The sequence below is a fragment of the Lissotriton helveticus genome, chromosome 8, assembly GCF_964261635.1.
Source record: "Lissotriton helveticus chromosome 8, aLisHel1.1, whole genome shotgun sequence".
NCBI lineage: Eukaryota > Metazoa > Chordata > Amphibia > Caudata > Salamandridae > Lissotriton > Lissotriton helveticus.
In genome coordinates, this window is record NC_136069.1 from 714,003,537 (window position 1) to 714,028,577 (window position 25,041).

The window sequence follows — 25,041 nt, forward strand, 5'->3', positions numbered from 1 at the left end:
AGTACATCATTACGGACCTTGTAGCCCAATTCCCCGGGAGCACACACAACGCTTACATATTCCATCACTGTGGCCTCCACAGGCGCCTGATCAACGGTGAATTTGGAGAGGGACACCTACTAGGTACATATTGATGCATCATCGTTCACTCCATCCCCACATGTATCATTGCATTCATGCTGATGACCTTTCTCTCCCCATCCTGCAGGTGACAGCGCTTACGCATTGCATGAATATCTACTCACTCCCTACCTCAACCCAGCTACACCGCAAGAGCAGCGCTACAACAGAGCACTCATCAGCACAAGGAATGTGGTCGAGCGTACATTCGTCATCCTCAAGAGTCGCTTCCGAATACTGCACAAGACTGGAGGTGCCTTGCAGTACGACCCAGTGACCTGCTGCCAGATCATACCTGTCTGTGCCATCCTGCACAACATCGCCACCCGCAGGGGGATACCCATAGAGGTGGACCGAGAGGATGAACTACGTGCACAGCAACCCCCCCCCCCCCAACACCAACAGGCGCATGTGCCCAACATAGCAGAAGGGCAACGGAGGCGGACATACATCACACAGCATCATTTCTGAGACAGGTAAGAGAGTGCCTTGACAACAGGATTTGATTTGGAAGGGTTTAATGGAAATGAACACCTGACTGGTGCAGAAATATGTAACTCAAACATGATGCAGCTGCAGTAGAAGTTAAACTTAAATTGTCCCTTCTCAACACGGGTGATGCTTGTGGCACTATAGTTGGCCCATGGTTACGTCACCATGGATAGTGTGACTTTGCCACATGTCTACTTGCGTTTGCCGCGTACCCCCAGTCTCTTGTCCTGTGACTCCTCCGCTTCACCACGATGGGTGTCAGTGACTGTTGCGCTGCGCACACTGCGCCTCCTCCCGCTGGTCTCCGGCAGGGAGATGCTGCTCACACTGGAGGCTGCCTCACTCCCCTCATCCACTCCCACACTGCTGACACTGCCTGACCCAGGCTGCAGTTGCTCCACTGCAGTGGTCACCCTCTCAAGGGCCCTTGCGACATCCCCACAACAATGCCCTAGGTCCACTTGCAGGGACACGGACCTGCGGGACAGCACAGCTGTGCTGTTGCACAGCTTATTGATGGCCTTGTTGGTGGAATTCACAGCGAGCATGATCTGCCTGTGACGCCGGCGCTCACTTTGTTGGCCTGTGACTACGGCACGTGTCAGTTCCTGCAGGCAAAGCTTGATCTCATTGTTGCCCGCAGCTACGGCAGTGGGGTGCTCACGCACAGCGTCGGTCATGTTGCCTAATTTGTTGCACAGTTTTGTCATGGAGAGTTTCATAGCACCCATGTGTCTCCCCTGCAGGCGCTGGACACGCAACATCCGGGTCTCAACAACTCCGTACCCTCCGGACGGATCCACTGGTCTTGCTGCTGCCCTACCCAGGGGCACAGCCCTCTGTTTGACACACTGACGTGCTGCTGTTTGGGTGGTTGGAGGGACGACAGCCTGTCGTGGGACATTTTGGGGTGCTGAACTCTGCTCCGACTCCATCTCGACCAGGGAGGGAACATCTGCCCTGCGGCTCTGCGGAGTTGTCCGCACTGGTGTTGGTGGTGGTGGTGGTGTCTTTGTCCGCGAGGATGGCGGTGGTGGTGGTGGTGTCTTTGTCCGCATGGATGGTGGAGGTGTTGTCCGCGGTGGTGGTGAAGGGGAGGACATGGCTTCATGTCCCTGTGAGCACTCCACATCGATCAACACTGGTGTCTCAGAGATGACGAGGCGGCCACTGTCATCAGAATCCATGGGGGATGCATCTATGTGTGAAACAGTGCATAGTTAATAAAATGTATTGTATGTGGATATAGCATTGTTGTCTCTAAATAAAGCTCTTTTTTGGACTGACATTTGGCCCTTTGCTGCTGTATTCATTTAATTCACCTCTGGGATCAGACATGCACTCGTTCATGTATTGACTACAACTCACATGGTGCAACGCTGTGGTGAGGGTATGTGTTTGAGGCATGGCTACATGTGCACTGGGTCTGGCATGGGGGAGTGGGCAGGGATTGACTACAGGCTGCATTGCTACGCTGCCATGCATCTTACCTTGTCCTCCTTCCGCAGCACCGGAGGTGTCCAGATGTGTGACCCCCACAACAGCTTCCGGTTCTATGGTAGACTCCACTAGGTCCTCCAGGGCTGTGTTAGGTATCACATTCGATGTGCCCCCACCTGTGCCTGCAGCATCCTTGACCCTCTGCGCAATCCTCTCCTTGGCCCTTTTACGCAGGTCATACCAGCATTTTTTTAAATCGTCGATGCTGCGGTGGGTGACTCCGCAGGCATTGACCTTGTCCTTGATGCGCAGCCACATCTTTCTTTTTTCAGCCTCAGGCACCTTCAGCGACAACTTCCCAAAAAGTTTGTCATTGTTGCTGGTCACACACTCAATCAGGATTTCGAGTTCCTTATCTGAGAACTTGCGCTTTCTCTTTCTGTGTGTGTCCTTTCCCTGCTGGGGGGCCTCCTTCTCCATCTTGACCTGCTTGCCTAGTCCTGGTTGCTGCTGGTTCAGTCTGGCTCCTCAGCTCCTGTGCTCTGCCTCCTCCTCTGAGCTCCTCGGGCACTGAATTGAGCATGGGCTGTCCTACTTCCTGGTTGTGATGTCATCTGCTTGCTTCCGATGCGTCACGTATTTTTACCGTTTTCGCTATTACCGATTTCGCAAATACCGGATTCACTAATACCGAATCGGTATTTGCTAATTCGGTATTTGCTAGTCTCGCTAACGTACTTTCGCTATTTAATACCGATTTTTACCGATTCGGTAATTAATACCGATTTCATTGATGCATCGCGGTTTGCATGTCCTTAATAGCGATTCCTTATTTTTCGCTATTAACGACATGGAATACCGAATTTTGATGCATATGCCTTTTAGTTTTTATTTTCCTGGATAACACAGCATTTCTTCCCAGATCCATTCTTGTCCATGACCTTCATTAAACTGGATTATCAGTTTGAACAATCCAGATAGAATATTCCATTTAGACATTTTTTCAGTAATGAGCCTGTTGAATGGTGTTGCAGGCCATAGACAGGTGTATATATGAAATATAAAGGGGCTGTTTTCTTCTTTTGGCATAATCCTCATCAAACAGTTTCAGTATTAGTCAACTATTTCCTGTTAAGTGTCCACTACGGAATCCCAGTTGCACCTTTAAGAACACTGCCTCCTTAACTGTCCAATCCTCAAATGCGTGTAGAAAATGTTTAGCGTAAAATGTGCTCAAAATGCCCAGCAGGTGAAATTATGACATAATTAGTAATAGTAACCAACTTCCAGTTATCAAGGGTGTTTTTCCCTGGCTGATCTCCTTTGCACCTTCCTCTTATAATAGTCATGTTTAAGCTATCTAATATTGAAGCCACTTTCCTGCTTATGATCCCGTTTAGCAGGCTAGGGGCTTGACGGCAAGGAAAAAGAACCTGCCTCCCTTTCAGTGAAACCCCGCCCCGCTCCAGACCTCCCTGAGGGAAAGGCACAGAAAGGCTCCGGGAGGCGGCCCCACCCCTCCGTGAAGCACACTTCCTAACCCGGCCCACACGCAACTGACCTTCCTTACCAGCAGGAACCGAAGAGCACAGTGAAGAAGACAGCCTGCCACCACTGCTCCGCTGGTACTCTGGAGCAGCTCTACCATGCAGTTGTAGCCAGAAGCTGGGCATACAGGTTACTGCGCCGCCCTGATTTATGTGAGGGTATATATTTTTTAGTTGTCTTTCACGTGCACCTTACACATTATAGCTCTGGTCCTGAAAAAGCGCCAACGATCCTTATGACAATATAGGCGCGAAACTTGTTGACCTATGTCGTTCTACTCCCGGGCATAGTAGGCCACAGGGGCTTGATTTTAATTAGCAGTTGAGTCTGCTCTGGGTACACCAATTTACCTTCGCTGCATGGCGACCCTATTTTTATATCACACTTGCACGTCACTTTACTACCCTCAATTGAACACGATAAACCCACCCCCCACACCCCACACACCCACATGCATCAACCGGCAGCCCTATAAAAAGATCTCCGATAAAGAGACCCTTCGGGGGACCCGTAGGGAATTACAGCGCCGGCCCTACGAGGAGCAACTGCCCGATGATGAAGCATGACACCTTTCGGGGTGTGTGAGGGCAACAGAGGACAACAATATGGTTTTCCTATCACTACTGGGGGCTGTTACCTAGGATTTCTGTTCTCTACCTTTTCTTTTTCCCTGTTTTTAAACGGGTGACTTTTTGCACCCTTTGCATGGGTGACTTTTGCACCTTGCATTAGGAACAGTATTCCCTTTTTTGGTATACTTTCCTGCTTATCCCATCCCCTGGATGCTTAGCAAAATCCTAGTCAGGAACCTGCAAGGCATTATCTTTTTCCATCTGCAAGTCATCCTCCATAGATTGGGTGGGGATCTTTGCATTAAAATCTGCTACCAGTAGAATTGGCAATTTCACAAATTTCAAAGTGATTTTTTAATTTAACACTACCAATTCTTTTAACTGTTTGTCCTAACTTTTTTTACAGGGGAAATATATTCTTTCTAATAGTAAATCTATACAAGAGTTCTTCATCTCTACTCCCTTATTTGTCTTCAAGCCTGATATTGTAATGGTTATATAATCTGAGAATTTGCTAAATATGTTTTTTACACTTTATTTCAAGTTTTACTGAAAGCAGGAGTGTTGCACCCTCCTTGCAGGGCGACATATTGTACTTTAACTGCATTCACACTATAAACCATATAATCATTCATCACAACTTCCTCAGTTCCCCATTTTTTTGCAATGAAGTTATCAAAACATCTTTCTTTTCTATAGTAGACTATAATGATTTCCGAATCCTGATCATCAAAGATGTCCACCATCTGAAGAACCCATTCCACAGTATCATAGGGGTTGACTGGCATTCCCCTACCCCACAGGTAAAACCTATCTTAACAAAGTGCCAAAGCTCCATCCCAAGTACTCGATACTACCCTTGCTGTGGGTAGCAATTGCCTTTTCTAGGTCACTATCCAGTTGTCTTCGACCAGACCTACATAATTTTAAACCAGTTTGATCGATTATAGAGCCTACAGAACCTATACTAACTTTGACTGCACCTGAACCTACTGATGTGGCTTTGGTGCGCTCCTTGAAAAATTTCTCACTTGTCTCCATGACCAAAGGAGTTTCTAGTCTGATATGCTGCTCTACAACCCCATGTTTCTCTGATTTCTTTACTCAAGTCTCAGCATTCTTATTCATTTTTTGGGATTCCACATTTCCGTTTTTTTCTTTGATTTGAAATTCACGGAGTTCCTTAATTCTTTCATTTGTTTTGGAATATCGGAAACACTTTGGGGCAGATTTATGATAACTGGCGCATCCCCAGGGATGCGCCAGTTATTTTACGCCACTGCTCCACCACCCATGGTGCGCCGCATTTACAATGCGGCGCACCATCGGGCAAAAACGGCACAGATGCGTGACGCATCTGTGCCGTAAAGGTGGCGCATTGCTGGAGTTGCGTCGCAGGCGCGACGCAGCTCCACCAAGGCTCGGAGGTGTCCCATCTTTACAATGCTGCGTCCAGACCTACGCCTGCTTCAAGCAGGCGCAGGGTTTTGACGCAGCATTGGCCTGAAAGTGACTGAGTGAAATCTCATAGATTTCACTCAGCCACTTTTGCGAGGCGCACCTGCCCCGGAACGCCCACCCTGCGCCGGAACGCCCACAAGCGGCGCAGGGCTTTACAACATGACGCATCTGCCTAGATGCGTCACGTTGTAAATGGGTCGTAGGGATGCGCCACGTTTACGCCGCAGTTGCGTGACGCAAACGTGGCGCATTCCCAACATAAATCTGCCCCTTTATCTGATTTTTTTTATCTCATTCACGCATTCTACCCTGGCCTCTTCATCCTCAAAATCCTTTACAGGCCTGGTAGAGTCGTGTTCGGATTGATCATTTTGCACATTCATTTCTGAGACCCCATTTATAGACTGCACTCCTTCCCTTACTGTCACACTGGGATGCATAGCTTCCAAATAGTTGATCTTGGTCGTCTTTTGGTTAGTAGATTCTGCCATCGTCCTCTGACAGGGCTCATGACCCCCTGAAAGTTCATCTGTATTTGTTAGAGGGACCGAGTTTTCCTCATGCTAATAGTCTTTTTTTCCTTAGTTCCATTAAAAATTACAGAATCAATAGATTTCTGTCCATATTCTGGTGTGTATCCTTCACTAGTTTAGACACTAAATCGACAACAGACTGCAAAATGTTATTCATTGATGCCATTCTACCTGAATTGTTTGTGACATGCCACCGAGATTGACCTTATTTGGAAAATCAATTAAATATGCGGGAAAAAAATCTCTTTCTTTCCCTGGCTCATGATGTGTTTTCTTCATATACTCAGCAAATGCACACAACCAAGAAGGTGAATAAGCAAATTCAGATTTATAGAGCAATCACAAAATTGAATGAATAAATCAGAACTTTTGGATCACAAACAATTACAATAGCGAAGGGCAAAGAGTGTGGTGGTGCAGTCCATAATTAATGAAACACAGGTGCACTATGAAAATACAGGACATGGCATTAAAAATAATAATAACAGACTGCAGTTGAGAACTAAAATGTGAAAAATCCACAATTAGCAAAAACTTTTAAATTCTGTGAAATAGTTATACAATCAACTAAGGCAGTCCGTATTAAATTAAGTCATCCTTTAAACCCTTGTTGTTAACTTGACCGGGGTCATCATCAGGACCGTTTGTCAAAAGACACTTCAGAGAAAGCAACCTATAGACTTTCACTAAAAAGCAGAAACGACACCTGAGATTGTGAGCAAAGAAATTCAAGCATAAGGCCAAATGTCAAATACAGGAAGGTACATACAAAGTAGCTTAGGACACTAACAGGCCATAAAATGCTTTAGAGTTTCGGCTCAGTGAGCAAACTAGGTTAGAGTTGGGGGAGTAAGGCCCCCATCACTGGACCACGTGTACGGAGACGTGGCAATAATTTGCTAAGTATCTGCACCTGTTATGGTTATAGGGCCCGATTCACAGAACTAACTTAAGACAAAATCCTAAACTTACTACCATTTTGGTATTCACAGAAGGCACTTACTCATTTTGGTATTCACAGAAGGCACTTACTCATTTCGGTATTCACAGAAGTTAGGAGTCCTACCTTTAGGACTCCTAAATGCCTTCTGTGAATACCGAAAGTCTTAAAGTTAGGATTTTTCTACATTTAGTATTAGTAAAGTTAGGACTTCTAACTTTAGGACTCCTAAATGCCTTCTGTGAATACCGAAAGTCTTAAAATTAGGATTTTTCTCAATTTAGTAGTAGTAAAGTTAGGACTCCTAACTTTAGAACTCCTAAATGCCTTCTGTGAATACCGAAAGTCTTAAAATTAGGATTTTTCTCAATTTAGTAGTAGTAAAGTTAGGACTCCTAACTTTCAGACTCCTAAATGCCTTCTGTGAATACCGAAAGTCTTAAAATTAGGATTGTTCTCAATTTAGTAGTAGTAAAGTTAGGAATCCTAACTATCGGACTCCTAAATGCCTTCTGTGAATACCGAAAGTCTTAAAATTAGGATTTTTCTCAACTTTACTACAACGAAACTGAGAAAAATCTTAATTTTAAGACTTTCGGTATTCACAAAAGGCATTTAGGAGTCCTAAAGTTAGGAGTCCTAACTTTTGTGAATACCGAAATGAGTAAGTGTCTTCTGTGAATACCAAAATGAGTAAGTGCCTTCTGTGAATACCAAAATGGTAGTAAGTTTAGGATTTTGTCTTAAGTTAGTTCTGTGAATCGGGCCCATAGTTTTAGAATGCGATTTTTACTTGGTGTCCCCTTACAAGCGAGTAAATTGACACAGTCCAAGCACATTTCTAATTCTATTTGCTGAGTTCTGGTGCTGGTTCAAATGCTCCATAGGGCAGAAGTCCAATTAGCTTAATTAGACACCAAGCATGTTCCAAGGCAGATCCAGTCTCCAACAGTGGCATCACTTGTGAAAAACAGGCAGCTAATCTCAAAACCTTAGGAATGCCTGAGGTTCAAGCACAGCCAAGTTTACAGCCAAGAACGGAATAGGGAGAGTCACCAGGCTAAATAAGTACCCTCAACCTCTGCTGCCTGTACTTGCATTCTCATCTCTACCCCCTATGGGGCTCCCGCAAGCTGCACAGGGGCCATCTACACACTGCCTCGACACCCCACCACTAGGACTTCCTCAACTTCTTCCCTCCAGCACATACCCTCCCGCACCCACGCCATGTAAGCCTTTAGACCATGCTCACCAGCCACCTCCACTGCTGCTGGTTTAGCCCTCTTGGTCACCGCACTTTAGCTGCCTGCCCTTGACCCAAATCTTAGGCAGAGGAAAGCAATAGCTGAGGGTTAGGAATTCGTCCAGAACAGGCTATGGTTCAGGCCCAGACAAGCAGCATAATGAAAGTGGTGTGCACAAGCACATATGGCCGCTTCCACATTCAGCCTGCGATCAGCACTGCTTCACGGGGGTAGCAGCCTCTTAATCTTGTTATGATATTAAGTAATACATTGAACATAAGAAAATTATAAAAAGTAAATTTTGGACATTGGGTAAGTCAGACACACATCCTAAATTAAACTGTCTTCACCCCATGGTAGCTTGGCACAGAGCAGTCAGGCTTAACTTAAGAGGCAATGTGTGAAGTTATTGTGCAACATTTCAAACAGTAAAACAGTGAAAACAGCCCACAAAAAGATACCACACCTGGTTAGAAAACCGGAGCATAACTAATTAAACAAAACAAGACCAAAATGCCAAAATTCCAATAGGTATAACTGGAGTTATGAATTTTTGAAAAATAAACTGAAATGTAGTGCTTAAAAGCATAAAGCGCAAACCGGGGCTATCTGATCGTCCAAGACTGGTTCAAAACCAAAAGTTCAGGCTGACCTCAATGATTCACGGGCTGGCTACAGAGACCAGCCTTGGCCAGCTGAAACAGTACTTTGGTTTGTGGTTGCGTCAAAGCCTAGGAGGAGATACGAGGAGCAGAGAAGGTGAGGTGTCATTGTCAATCCCTTCGGAAATAGGCGATGCTTCGGTTCCAATCCACGCAAGTCAGAGATGTGTCATCATCGAACCCCAAGATGTAGATGATGCTTCGGTGTCGAGCCACACAAATTAAGGATGAGTCAAGAACTGGAGGCAATGTGCCACACAGTTGGCAATGCGATGTCTTCAATCTGTGTGCAATGGAGACATATTGCGTCAAAGGAAATGTGCTGATTCTGAGCTGCGCAACAATGTTAATGCATAAGCTTTTACTGAAGTAGAATTCTATACCCACTTCCAAGGGCTCAGGGCTAGATTGGCACCACTTGGCAGTGCACAACTCTCAGGTGGCAGAGTTCAGGTGTTGTAGATGAGTGGATTGAAATCTTTGATGTACCTGACACTTCCAACGGGAGGCACGTCAGCTAGCCCTTGGAGTCTGGTTCTGAGTTGTAGAGATGCAGGTCCAGTCCTTCTCACTCTTAGGTCAGGCGGGCAGCAGGCAGCTGGTCAGCACAACAGAGGAGAATTCCAGCAGAGTGACAGTCCTTTTTGCAGCACAGCAATCCTTTTTCCTGGTAGAGCAGCCACAGGTCCAGAAGTGTACTGAAGTGGTGGTGTCAGAGCTCCAGTACTTACACCCAGTTGTGCCTGTGAAGTGGGGAGACTTCAGAGGAAGGCCTTTGAAATACACAACGCTCCTGCCCTTCCTGCACTGGCTTCATTCTCAATACAGGGTGGTATGCAGCCCTTTGTGTGGGGACAGGACACAGTCCATTAAGGGGTGTCATCCACTCCCTCCCTTCCAGCCCTGGATGGCCCATCAGGATGTGGCTGGTCCATCAGTCACACCTATGCTCCCTTTGTGTTTGGCTGTCTAGAGAGAATGCCCAAAGCCCAGCTGTAACTCATCCCAGATGTGTAATCAGAGACAGGCAGAAGTCAGCAAATATTTATAGATAGAAAATGCCAACTTTCTAAAACTGTGGCATTTTCAGAACTGCCATTTAAAAGCTGACTTCATAAGTTAGGGTTTTAAATTGTGATTCCAGAGACACCAAACTTGGAAGTAATATCTCTTCCCATTTGGAAATTACACTTATAAGCTGTAATAAGGTAATCACAATGTTGACTTATGGGAGAGATAGACCATGTTGTAGTGAAAAACTATTGTAAATAGTATTTACTACTAGGATGTAGGAAGGTGCCCCTTTTTGTATGCTCATCCCTCATGTTTTGCTGCAAATGCTGATGGTTACGACTCTAGCTATTAGCTACTAGCTCCCAAGCCCCTAACTCCCCTATATCTAGGATTTAAGGGACCTCTCTGACACCAGAGCCTCGGATCTGTACAACTTAGAAAGAAGGACCAAGGGAAGGCCTGTGTTGCCGACAACAGGACTTTGCCCACCAGCACAAAGCAAAAGAGGGATACTTTGTCCCTGGTGCAACATACTTGGAACTGAGTGAACGACCCTTGTTGACTAAAACTTGACACTCCTGAAGAGAGATAGAGACCCTTTTGGAAGCCAGAAGAACCCTCTGTCTTCCCTGGACTCGTAGCACTAGTCCCCTGCAAACTGCAGATAAAACCACTTGCGGGATCCAAAGAACTGCTGGTCATCGGGCCCGCCGACGGATCACCCAACTCCAGGTTATCCAGTGTATTTTGGGATTTGCAGTTGCGCCTGACCCAAAATCTCAGGCCGCTACATTCAGCCCCAGGACCCAATGAAGTTCCAGAAGCTTTTCTCTGTGCTAATTACTGCCAAGGCTTGTTGGTCGCCAATCCGGTAACCAACCCCCACACTCGACACTGCAGCTACAGAGAACAATGTGCAACCATCATTCGACATCAGCAGCTGTGTACCTGTTGTGTTTTTGCCTTTGTTACTTGCAGCACTGTGCAAGTGGTAAAAAAAGCGTTACACGCCTATCCCGTTCAGCACCAAGGACAACCAGAACAACTCTGCACCAGGACTACACGGACTAGGTAAAATTCATCTGACTGTTGGGGACTGGTCCTGGGGTCCACATGACCTTAACCGTATAAGGTTTCCAAGTAACTTGACCAGTAAGTGACTGATTGTCACTAGTGGATTTTGCTAATGACTGCAATGTTATTTTGTCTATGTATTTTACTGTACTGATTTAATATTGCTTCACAAATCTATAACTCCGGTTATATGTATGCTGTTCTGTTCATTTTGATGTCTAAATTAAGATTAAAATACACTCTATTTTTATAAATTGGTTTTGGATTTCTTGTGTCCTGTTGGTATTCTGTAATGCTTAAAGCATGTTCCTCTCGTAAAGTCTGACTGCTCTTTGCCACTCTACCAGGACTGAGCTAAGGATTTATTAGTGTGAAACCATGGACCAACTTTGAGGTACTGTGATAATGTTACATAGTAAGGCAACCCAGCCATACCACATAATATTTCACTTTTCGACAGAGGACATGCAAAACTTGAAAGTGCATGCCTCACTGTTTAAATACACTGCACCCTGCCCTTGGGCTGCACTGTGCCTACTTTAGGAATGACTTATAAGTATTTACAAAGAAGGTTAGGGCCTGGCAAGATGTTTACCTTGACAGCCCGACATGGTAGTTTAAAACTTCACACACATGCCTGAGACATGTTTAAAGGGTTACTTAAGTGAGTTGCACAATCAGTGCTGTAGGCCCACTAGTAGCATTTAATTTACAGGCCCTGGGACAGGCAGTGAACTTTACTAGGGACTTATACGTAAATTAAATATGGCAATTGTTGATAAGCCAATTATATCATGTTTTAAGCAGAGAGAGCACTTTAGCACTGGTTAGCAGTGGTGAAGTGCCCAAAGTCCTAAAGGCAGCAAAAACCAAGTCAGCAAAACAGGAGATCTAAAGGCAAAAAAGTCAAGGATGACAGGTTTAACAGTAAACATTCCTGCTAATGTGTTGCACCCTTTATGTACACAAATACCACACCTGCCAATTTATAAGAACCCCTACAGCCAGCAAGCTTTGCTTAAAATAACCAGTTCATGAAAATAGCCCATTAAAGTCATAACCAGCGTCTTTTCCTAAGTGCATATTAAAATGTATCAAAATATAAATTGGGATATGCATGCCCTTTTAGCTTCAAAGTGTGAGAGAAATGTGAATAGCCTGATGGTGCCACAGAGCCTAATATTTTTTATTTAATATTTGGGTAAGAATGCTCTTTGTCTGCAGAATAATAATGCTAAATAATCGCCTGCCTTCCATGCGTACTGAAAGTGATGCTAATGCTACAAGACCTTGCTTACTGGAGGAATTTAACATCATTATTTTTTAAAATGTGACCTTCCCAGCAGCATTTCTAATTATACTTTTAAATTAGAATTAATATACTTAGAACGCAGGAAAAGGGTAGTTATTACCTGCACCACTCAATTCTTGAAAAAGCGCTCATTCATTACAATTTTATGAAAGCATATTGTACAATGCAGAGAAATAAAGGTCTCCCCCAGGCTTGGCTAAGAAAAACACACACAAAAAACTCAGATCCCTATATTCAGCTAGAAAGTAAAACGCATGGATGGGTTTTCCAGCAGAGTGCTCCTTCAAAGTAAGTTAACACAGTGTGGTAGCAGTGTTTTAAGTCGATGCTACTTTTACCACGCTTCCTTGCATACCGCTGCCTAAATGACTCGTTAAATGTCTGATCTATCATTTCTGCACATTCAGCCACGGGAATTTACATGCTTGACTTTACTGGAAAGCCAGAGACGTTACTGGCATGAGATCGCGTAGTACCTCATGACAAATGTTTCTAAATGCCATAAGTTACTCAGAAGCATACATAGTCAATGAAATTAAGCAGTGTGAGTCTGAGATTTCTCAACAACAAAACTGGTGAGTACCCAACTAAAAGAAATGGTGCAATGTGCGGGATTGAGGTGAAGATAATGGAATAAGGGTTTTCAAGAAGAGTGTAGAAACGTAGGGGGGTAAGTGGGAAGAGTAGGTGATACTGAGAAATTGAACAGCCTTTCTAAAGTCCTTCTAATGTAGTCATCTTTTAGGTTAATGTTGTATAAAGGGAGCTTGAGAAAAGAGGGCAACTGTTTTTTTAGCAGTTTTATACAGTGGACACTTGGTCCGAAGTTAGTAAAGTGGTTTACAATGTGGAATTCGAATACATTACACATTTGTTTGTGTGGATGTATGACGTTACAACGTAGGCTATTACAACGCCTGACTTTACAACGCGGTTTTTACATCGCAATCCATTACAACGCATAGTGCTTTTGGGTGTTGGATAGTGAATAGTTTAATTTACTATTCCAACTCCAGTCCCCGTGGACACTAGGGAAGGTGTTGGATAGTAAATTAAACTTATTCCCTATCCTAAAGCGCCCCCCAGCGCAATGCGTTGTAATGGTTTGCGTTGTAATGACCGCGTTGTAATGGTAGTGCGTTGTAAAAGTTTTGTTGTAAAGGTTGTTTACCGTTTGTGTCATAGGCATGGGAGAATAAGTAATTTCCACAGAAACACAGGACGTGTAGTTGAGGCAAGATGGTTCCCCAATTCTAGTGCCCAGAATAACAGACTGTTGATCAGAGCCCTACGTTTGAACCTTGTGCCGCAGTCGGCAGTTGTACCACTGGGCCACGTAGAGATTCAAGTGTCCATAAAGCATCCGAGAGAGAGAGAAAGAAACTGAGAAACAGAGATTGTTGTGTTGAGGGGTGTGTGTGTGTGATATTCCTAGCGTAATCAAGGAATTAAGGTGCGAAACCAGACTGCAGTTCTTTTTTTTTTTTTTTACATACTAACCATATTTTTATTTGCATTTGCATTTTGTAGTAAGTCGTGTACATATCCGGAACATGTGAAGTCAATACAAGAGCAGTATTTATAATCATTGTATGGAACTGCGACATCATATGTCATTAGCAATGCATGCCATTTGTCCAACTTCTTTACTAATGCATATAGTCATCGTATCACATTTTTTCTGCATGTTATCTATTCCTAATGATATTTCTTCTCACTCCGCATGGGAGTCCCTTTCTTGTTAGCAAATCTTTAAGCCAGAGTCCATCAATGTCCATAAGGCCCATCGTACTTTGGCATGCATATTTATATTATCAACACAAACAATAACTACAAACCATATCCAAAACATGTGCAGAAGGACATGCTGATCATTAATGTGTGACTACATCAGAGTACTCGGTTGCTGCTTCTTATTAGGTATGTCCAGATGGACTACAAGTGCACCCGGGCTAGCCAGGTGTATTATGTCTTCCCAACCTCTCACGGCTATTTGTTCATTTCAAGGAAAAGAAGAAAAGAAATCATTTCCGGTACCGTGGCCCCACAGTCTTATTGATTCTGCTTTTCTTCAGTCTCTCCCTCTTCTCAATAGATTGTGCAGGTGTCTCCCACAGTGCTAGCGTCACTTTCCAAAGTTCTGCAATTGGGCATTGCCGTATACCTCTGACTTCCTCCCATTGCAGTGCTCTGCCTTCTGCTCCAGCCCAATTGAGCACATCCTGTTTCCACCCTGCTATTTGAGGTCCAGTAGGCGACTTCCACTTCAGTGCTGATCGCCGCCTGGCCAACCCCTAAGCCAAATCTATCAATCTGTTCCGTATCTTATGCTTGTGTAGGTGGGGGAAGAGACCAAACAGACGAATTCATACAGTAAGAGCTAGGTCCCTTCCCAAGGCATCTTTAATTTTCACCAGGACTGCTTCCCAGTACTCTCGCATCCGCTGGCATTACCATACCATATGTAGAAAATCTAGGGCACTTACGCATCTCCCCCCGTATGTAACATTAAGCAGTGAGGTGTTGTTAGATTTGGAGGTCTCTAGTTGGCACAGGTAGGTACTTGTGACAAATAGGGACCCTTGCCCTCAAGTCAGGGTTACACTCCTAAAATAACCCCTGCTCACCCCTATGGTTGCACTGCACTATGGTCTGACAAGTAAACCAAATCATCCAATCATGGAGTCACTAATCCATACTTTAACTTATAATAGGGAGAGCATATGCACTTCAGCACTGATCAGCAGTGCTAAAGTGCCCAGAGTCATAAAACCAACAAAAACAGGTCAGACAATATACAGGAGGAAGGCAAAGTTCAGGGATGACCCTGCAAAAAGGGCCAAGTCCAACAGGTGTCATGTAGGTCCTGTGTAGGAAATTAAATTGTGTGTATTTCAACTGAGTATTTTGTGATATTTTCTTTGGATATTGAAGCATTTTCTCTCATTCTACATCAGATATTTTCCCTTGTACAGCGCTCTCCCATTCTTAGGCAGCATAGTCAGGGGTTCAAGCATTGCTGCTACCAAGCCAGCGTAAAACCATTTCACTTGGTGTCCTGCAGAGCCAAGCATAACCAACGCATGAACTATTGGGTGTGTCTCAGGTTCCTCCCTTCCCCTTCCCCATAGTTGTCCGAAGGCTCCTGCCAATGCCTCATATTGCAGGAACTGCCCTGGGGGAGGCCAATATCTTCCGCAAGATCCTGGAAAGGGACTAATACGCCATCGGAAAAACTGTCCCCAACATTCTCCAAGCTCACTGCAGACCAGGACACTAGGACAAGAAGATCGCACAAGAATATCATTCTAGGTGTCCCATGTGGAAGCCCCACCAGTGGTAGCAGCGGTGAGTATCTTATGGGGTTTCGCACTTTAGAAAAACATCTTTTCCACGTCTGTAAAGCTGTGAATTGCAATAGTGAGTGGTACGGAACAGTAAACAATAGATCTAATAACTTGGCCAGGAGTAAGGCAGGGCTAATCCCTGGTTCCGACATGCAGATCCTCTCCACATTCACCCCCTCCAACCAATGTGCTAACAAATGCAATTGGGCAGCTAACATATAAAGTTCAAAATTCGGTGCCCCCAGTCCGCCCTCGAAACCCAGACTACTTTAACAGTAAGTCACAACATCATTGTCAATCAGGCTCATAACTTTTATTTCAAGGGGAACATCTGAAAATTGAGTTGGTCTCCAAAGAAGGATTTTGCTTAAATGTGGTGTGTGTTGAAATCACATTATATATCTAAAAGTTTTTGATGAATTTTCAAACATAAGAGTGAACAAGCTTCATATAACAGGTCTCCACTTATGCACTGTAAGAAATTGGGTTACTGGTCGAGGAGGCTGAAACCCTTCATAAGAAGCAGGTACAATTCTTCTCAGGGTGAAGTCACAAGCAAATCCTAAATTAATCTTCGCTCAACCCTCGGGAAGCTTGGTACCAAGCAGCCACACTTAACTCAGAGGCAATTTGTAAAGAATTTGTGCAACACTTCAAATAGTAGAAATGTGATCACACACCTCAAGAAGAGCCCACAACAGGAGTAGAAAAATAGAGTGATAAAAAAAACAGGACCAAATGACAAAAATGCAATCAGTACAATTGGAGATCTAGAATTTTACATTTTTGTAGAGAAAATAGTTCCAAAAGTAGTAAAGTGCCAACTGTGGATCACTTCGGACCAAGATAAATTCACAAGTTCAGGCCAACCACGATGGAGCACAGGCTGGCTACAGAGACCCAGTTAGGGACGCTGAAAAGAGTACCTTAAATTGTAGTTAATGTAGCATTGCATGGATCGGCATCAAAGATGTGTCATGCAGCCAAAGTGATGCAGCGATGATACCGTAATGTGGCGAGGCTGCGTGCCAGGTCCTGTTGCATGAATGTCGAGAATCCTGTTGATGAGGCTTGCAATGTGAGGTCCGGCTTGGCGGATGCGGGTCTTAGTCAAGGCGATGCGTCGGTTCCAAAGAGCTGCAAGGTGGAATCTGGCATCATTATCAAGGCTGACGTGCATGAGGGCCTGCACCAAGGATGCGTCATGCAGTAGCAGTTCGGAAGGCAATGCGGGATGTGGCTGCAATGCACATCTTCATGACTTGTCCAACCCACGCAAAAGTGGTGATGCATTGGTTCGGCCCAGTGTTGGGCTGCACAGCAGAGGTGATGCTTGGTTCGGCTGGATCCATAGAGGCTGGAAAAGCACCGTAAGCCCACTTTTTAAAAAATTGAATACTAGGATGGCACCACTTGCCAGGGTAGACTCACAGATGGCAGAGTCCAGGTGCAGATGCAAGGTTGATGGAAACCTATTAGGGTACCGAGGTTTCAGATCAGGAGACCAGACAACTAATTGTTGGAGCCACTCTGGGTTCTGGATTCAAGAGATGCAGGTCCAGTCCTTCTCACCCAGGCAAGAGGACAGCAGGCAGCAGGTCAGCACAGCAAAGCAGAAGTCCATCAGAGTGGCAGTCCTTCATCAACACAGCAGTCCTTCTTCCTGGCACAGTAGTAGGAAGTGTACCAAAGAGTTGGTGTCTTAGATACCCTTTATATACCCTGGTGACCTGGTTCTGGAAGATAGAGGAAGCTTATAGACAGAGTCTTTGAAGGGCATGGAGTTCCCTACCTCCCCTTTCCTTGCTACAAGCTGGCTTCAGTAAAAACGTGGGGTCATTAAACTCTTTGTGTGAAGTTAGAGCACAGGCTATTCAATTGCAAGTAAGGTGCCGCTAAGCTCTGTCCCCATCCTGCCAGTAGATAGCCCATTCAGGCACACCTAATCCCACTATTGTGTGTCTGTCTGAGAGGAATTCACAAAGGCTGATGGTCAGTTACACAAAGTCATGAAACTGGAGACTGGCTACAGGTACGAAATGGTTAATACAAGAAAATTGGAAACTTGGGTATCCCTTGTCTATCAAGACTGTCTCCTAATCCATGTGGAAACCCAATCAGTCTTCAGTAAAGAACGCAGAATCTTTCTTTTTTCACTATGACCCTTACCCACACTAACAGTGGCATACTTCATTATCGGGTTCACCCTGGCCACGTAAATCCAGGATGGGCTCAACCATATTCCAGGGAGCTCTTTTGATACTGTTATTACCGGGGGGACTAAATATGAACAAGATTGCCTCAGAAAGACCTAGATATCCCTTAATAGGTGGTCTGGGTGGCTGTGGATAAAATATTATCGTAATGGGTATTCTTAGAATATAATGGTCCTGTGACCCTACACTGACCGTCAACATGTTTACTACCAGAATATGTCAAACTTAAAAGTATATTCCTGATATTAAATACACTGCAGCCTGCCCTCTGGGCTGTCCAGTGCCTACCCTAGGGGTGGCTTATATCTATTCAAAAGGAAGGTTTGAGCAGGGGCAGCTCCTTCGCAATGGCGGAGGAGCATCGCCCCACTGGCTCAGAGCCAGCACATGAAAACGAAAATGATACACTATTGGGGCAGGGAGGAGTGGTTGGTACACGTATAAGTGTGCACAAATTTTTGTCACACACATGCGCACTCAGGTTTCTCTAACCCGACTGCATTGCACAGCCAGGTTGGAGAAACTGCACAGACTCCCTGTCCTGAGCGGCATGTCAAACCAGCCCGCTCAGGTTAATCTCCATGATGAAATGAGAGCAGTGCAGGAATTACACAGTGAGTCTGTGATGCTGTCCCAGGGTCTGCTGGGACAAGGAAGATGGAAGCACAGGAGGAAGCCGGGAGCTTCAGGTAAGTCTCTTTTTTAATATTATTATTAAATCCTCCCTCCCATGCTCCCCCCTTGCCCCCTCCACCCGCCCTACCACTGTTTGTTTGTGGCAGCCACCACTGGGTTTAAGCCTGGCAAAAGGTTTATTTATTTTTATTTTTATTAAAGATTTTTCTATAGCGTGGACAAGACCACAGGAGGATTGGAGTGCTTCACAGAAAGGTAGTTACAGGGGTACAAGAAAAATAAACAACATTAGCACAGGAAGGACTGGAAAAGGACAACATCAGTCACAACAGTAGAACATTTCAAAAGGGGGGAAGAGTAAGAGAGTGAACCAAGGGTGAGACAGAAGGACTGACCAAAGAATTATTTCAGCATAACCCTTAGACTTTCTTAATAAGGGAGCACAAGTTATCACAGCTGAACAGGAGAGGACAAATCCAAATGACAATAACAATCATTGTAGTACACTTGAGACAAGGGTAATGCAGCACCTTTTCAGGTGGGCTGTGGGACTAGCCAAGACATTTCTTCATCATAAACAGTTCAACTTCCCTTTTTCAAGGAAGCTGTGGAATTATTCAGTCTTAATTCCGGTGGTAAGGAGTTCGAAATTCTAGGTGCAATACCTGAGAATGCTTGATTGTATGTTTTCATTTTATGAAATTTCTGTGGTTTAAGAAGTAAGGTGCGGGAGCCCCTAGAGGATCTGTAGTCTCCTGAGAACTCAAACTTTTGTGCAAGTTATTGTGGGATGTTGAAGTGTAGAGCTTTGTGAGTTATTCAGGCAATTATTAGGTGTATCCTTGCTTCATTCGGGAACCAATTAAGAGTTTTTGGTCAGGCAAAATGTGATGATAACATTTGTAGCCTGTGATGAGCCTTGCAGTGGAATCAAGGGAGGCCTTGAGTGGAGCCATCCTCGCTTTCGGAAGTTCACAGAGGGTTGCACTACCATAATCCAGCTTAGGGATCACTAATGCTTTAGTTTTTCAAGTTGAAATGGCAGTTTAGAAATGCACACGCAGGCTCTACAATCAAGGCCTGAGACATGTTTAAAGTGGTACTTAAGTGGGTGACACAATCAGTGCTGCAGACCCACTAGTAGCTTTTAATTTATAGGCCATGGACACATGAAGTGCCACTTTACAATGGACTTATAAGTACATGAAACATACCAATTGGGTATTAGCCAATGATACCATGTTTAGAGGAGAGAGCACACAAACTTTAGCATTGATTAGCAGTGATCAAGTGCACTGAGTCCTAAGGCCAGCAAAAACAAATTCAGCAAAAAAAATAGGAGGAGCAAGGCAAAAGGATTGGGGATAGCTCTGCAGGAAAGGCCAAGTCCACCACGCATCATGAAAACCAGAAAATGTATAAGTTGTGTAGTTTGAATCTTTGTTTAGCACCAGAAAAAAACATCTATTTCAAATAAAAGTGAAGAACCATAAGCTACTGAGGGAATCTAATAGCAAGATTATGGTTAGTATAAGGTCCAAAAGGTCCAAATGGAAAGGAGTTATTTTATTAATAGTGCATTCACTAATTTACAGGGAAAATATAGGGTAAATGAGATAGAATGGGGCAGTACAAGGATAGTGATGGAACCAAGGGATGAGTGTGTGACAGCAGGGGAGCTTTGCTGAGTAATAATAGTACTCCAAGGAGTCATCACTATTCCAAAGGCTTAACTTGTAGGGAGAGGGGTGTGCTAGAATAAGCACAGTTCAGAGAGGTTTAATTAATTGCAGGTATGATTCCAGTTTTTTTCTGTAGCTTCCTATCAGTTTATTTCTTGTTACAGTATGAGTTTAGTATGCTACCTGTGCTTCTTGTGAATTGGACTCATGCCACTATGTGTGAAGTGATAGAATCTTGAGATTTTAACATTCTGATTGGATTTATCTCCCATAATTAATATAACATCTAGAAGGAAAAGCTGATCTTTGCTAAGTGAAGAGGTCAATGATGGAGCAAAAGCGCCAATGGTGAATGATGGAGGTCAAGGATCCACTCACTATTTAGCATTGTTCTCATGTGTACTTGCACTGCAAGCAAAATGAGTTAAAATAGGAGCAATCCAGTACCATTTATCTGGTGTTTACTGGTTATTTGAACAACTGCACCATTTATCATCGTCAGTAATACCAAGTTTGTGTACATTGGAGGGGGCCCCGTATGCTTTATGGATTGTTCAGAATATGTACTTTATGATGAGTTCAGGGCAGGACAGATTTTACGCAAATTAATGTCAGGAGGGGATGATTGGGTGGATTGGTCGAAAAAGACCTCCCATGTTACTTGTAGTTTGAAAGTATTTTTCGATTGTTTTGTGGTTTTAAGTTTATATACCGTGACACTTGAAGGACGACAACAAGAGGTAATATGGCTGAACTACACTTTATTGTTCCATCTAACATATATAGATATGGTCTTGTCCTCAAACCTTCGGTCTCGGAGGCTCTTGTATTCTTCTCTTCCCAATCACAGGAAATTTGTAAAGGGGTGTCCCTCAAAAATAAAAAAAATAAATAAAGAGATTGTTTTATGAGAAGGTGTTGTTCAATATGGTCTTTAAGGGGAGTAGGTTTGAGGGGGTTTGGAGAAGCACCTGGTTGCACCACCACCAGTGTTGTGCTTATATAAGGACTGTGGACTGAACGATATTGTCCATGTCAATGTTAGCAGCTTTCCCACAGTACCGCCTTTCACTCCCCTTCCTTCCCTTGTGTTGGATATCTCAGTGTCCGAGCTACATTTGGAAAATACCCCGAGGATATGTCCATGTACTTCGCTGAGCCATGCTCCTCCAGGATCGTGGCTGGAATCCTCTTTTTGCCAGAACGGGTTTGGTTCTGTTCTTGTTCCTTCGGCATGGCTTCTTGATTCCTAGTTCGCCTCTGTGATCTTCTCTGTTAGTCCTGCAATGGCGATATCAGTCTTTGTGGGGCATTGGGACCTGGTTGAACGCTGTTCCTCGACGACTCTTGTGTTTTCTTCCGCTTTCGTTTGTTCTCTGTGATGAGGGAGACCGGATATTAGGCCTCCTACCGCTTCTTCACGGGTTCCGATTGGCTCATGTGATACTGTCATGTGGGTTGCTTCGGCTTCTAGGAAGTTGAGGTGTTTAAAGAAACTGTCAACTTCATTCATTGCAGTATCTATGGGAGACTGGAAACCAGGGTCGGATTGGGATTGAAAATCGGCCCGGGCACACAAAAAAAAATCGCCTCCCATTTGCATAATGCCTTTCCTTAAATCACTGCTTCAGCGTATTTGCATTAAAAAGAAGGAGGGAGGGCTTAAAAAAATGCACCCTTTACTTTACACTAGTGAAACACACCTGAAAACACATGAGGCCACATCTACTGAGGCCCCCTGCCCCGCTCAGTATGTGCATACATTAAGGGTCCGGCCAGAGAGACAAAGGGAGTGATACCTCTGCCTGTTGTTAAACCGGGGGTGGGGGACCGGCAGTGTTGGTGGCGGGGGGGGGGGTAATGAGCACCCATCTGCCTGCAGAAAGGCCACTCAGCCACCCACTGGGCCGCTGGCTGTATTCCGAAAATAGAGACACCGCCCAAATCGGCCCCAGACTGCTCAAAAAAGCAGCCCACAGCAGGAACTCAGACACCGGCCCCTCGGGCATTGCCCGATTGCCCGCGTTACCAATCCGAGGCTGCTGGAAACAGTGGACAGGAGAGACATAAGGGGGAAATACCTCTTCACTTTCTTCCTTGCTCCCGAGCCGATCAGATAAGTCATGACATACACTTTAGCTGCCCAGCTCCCCTCCCAACAGACATTTGTGCCAACTGGGTTTGTTCACTTCACGTGCAGATCATATTCTGCTCGGATGTCAGGAAATCAAAATGTGTGTTCTTTACTGCCAAGGTCTTTAACTACCATTATTCCTTTAGTAACGCAATCCTTCTAATATAGTTTTGTCCTTGTATTTTTATCTGCTGGTTATGCAAAAGAAAAGAGACAGTAGAATGCTTAATTTTGCATTGAAGCTTATTATCAAGCATTCACAAGGCTGATATAGTGATATTGATTATGGGTGGGGAGTGTTACATTTTAGTGTGCCTCATATTGTTAGTTGATTGTACGCTTGGTGGGTGGACCAAGTCTTGTTCAATGAAAGTGCAGTGCGCTGCAGTGGCAGGTCTGAGAACCCTTTGGAAGGCTGCTTGTGTGGGTGGCACACTCAGTTCTGCAGGCCCACTATTATGCACAGATTAGAGAGCTGTAAATTGCAAATACTTAGACAGGCACCAAGTACGCCCAAAAAGAGATGAAAATACCCCGGGCCCAATCACGCGCCTCTACTCATTTCCCGAAGGTCTTGGCAAACTTTAAATTTGGAGGGAGTGCTCTGTCTGCAGACAGTTCTCAGACACAAGGCCAGAAACCAAAAGGCTATTTCACTCACCTCATTCACCTCAGGGTAGTTGGCCAGTCAACAATGCTGAATATATAGGCTTGTTTCAGAAGCAAGTTCTGCTCTGCAAAGCTCCCCCACAGCCTCTAGTAAACCAGGAGGCTTGAGAATCGCACTGGGTCCTAAGTAGGAGCATTTTTTAAGTCTGGCCAAAAAGAGCATTTAAATTGATGCCAGCATATAGACATCTAAAGCAGGCCCACTGGAATCATGCGATTTTGCAGCATTTTCTGCCTGATTATGGATGTGCCGCAGCTACACAATCCATCATCTGCTGCATAATTTGCAGGTTTTAGTTATAAAGAAATTCTAGCTCAAGCCTTCCAAACTGGTTTCATGAGTGTTCAGCTGCTCAAACGCTCAGAAGCCCTCCTTTGAACCCCGAGACACCGAAATTCTGCAAGATAGGATGTGGCCATACACCCTTCCCAACACGTTACTTGTTTCACAGAGCCTGCTTCCATGGCTGTGTGCAGAAGTGTGTGAGGAACAGCACTGGTTTGGGTGCAGGATCGCTAACAGTATATTTGTTGTCTTTCTCACCATATTTCAAAACAGTTTGTTACTTTCAAAATACCTGCATGTATTTTATGGCCCATTGTAACTTTAGTGGGTTTTCAATATTCTATTAATTACACTATATTTTATTTACATCGTGCCTCGGTCAAGTGAGTTTCTTGTTTCTTTCCCAGCCAGCACTGACTCTGTCTAAAGCTATTCCTTTTCCACTGACTCACTTAAACTGTACAATGTTTCAGAAAAGGGGTGGGCAGTGGATGTATCTCCCCAAACAGACATGCACAATTAAACACCCACCCACTCACTCCCTCACCCGCCTCCTGCCACCCAGGCAAGAGTTGTTGAGATGTTGTGTCACCAGAGTCTCGGACCTGTCAGACTTTCCGCATTCCCCCACGGAAAACAAATAATATAGACACCAACAGGCTTGATTGAACCCACATGTCTGGCAGGGAGTTGCAGATGGTAAACAAAGATAGGAGTATATCTGCAATTGGAAATGCGTTGTAAAGCACCGTACGCCCCCATCTCTCCCCGCACAACCTTGGTGGATGTTGTATCAGAGACAAGGATGGATTATTTTTTGCAAGTGGAGAAACAGATGGGAATGGAATGTGATAATATGGCGTGTCCAAAAGTACACTTCATATGGCAGCTTAATGTTACTTTGATACGCATCATTTAATCAACATGAACGGTTTTTCTGAAACAGTTTTGTGTTCCACTTACAATAAACAGTAGCCTGTTAAAGTACTCGGTGGATTTTTTGCACCCCTAAGGAGCTATAAAAATTCCACACTCATCATCACGATGTTCCATTTGGCATTAACTTCCCACTACGATGCGTTAATTTGCACCGAGAAACTATGTAACATCATTGCTTGTATTCATGTATCCGACCGTATGTGTAGGACTTCAATCCCTGGCCTGCATAGCACACAGGATAATGTACTGCATGACTCTTTCTCACAAACTCTTTCTGCTCCTCTATCTACAGTCCATTCAACACTTCCTGCACAAACTACCTATCCCTCTCTATCTTCCTTTCCCTCTATTCTGTGCTGCTCTTACCCCTATCTATTCACCATGCCACATAATTCCACTACACAAATACACGCCACATCACACAATGGCAACCCACACAATTCCACAACTAACAATTCAATAAAACCAACACCATTTCACTCCACACCACAAACATCCACTACAATACAATCAAAAATCCATAGGTAAAAGACATTTTCATTTACAGTGTCAATAGCTCCTCTATCTTTCGCAAATGCGAGACCTATTGTATTGCAAATGCTTGTTATATATTGCCCTTATTTCTGCAACAAGCCAAGAGGGTCATATTCGCAATGATCTCATATGTTACGTGGATTTATACCGTGCATGGCTGACCTAACACAGGGCTTACCAACGCAA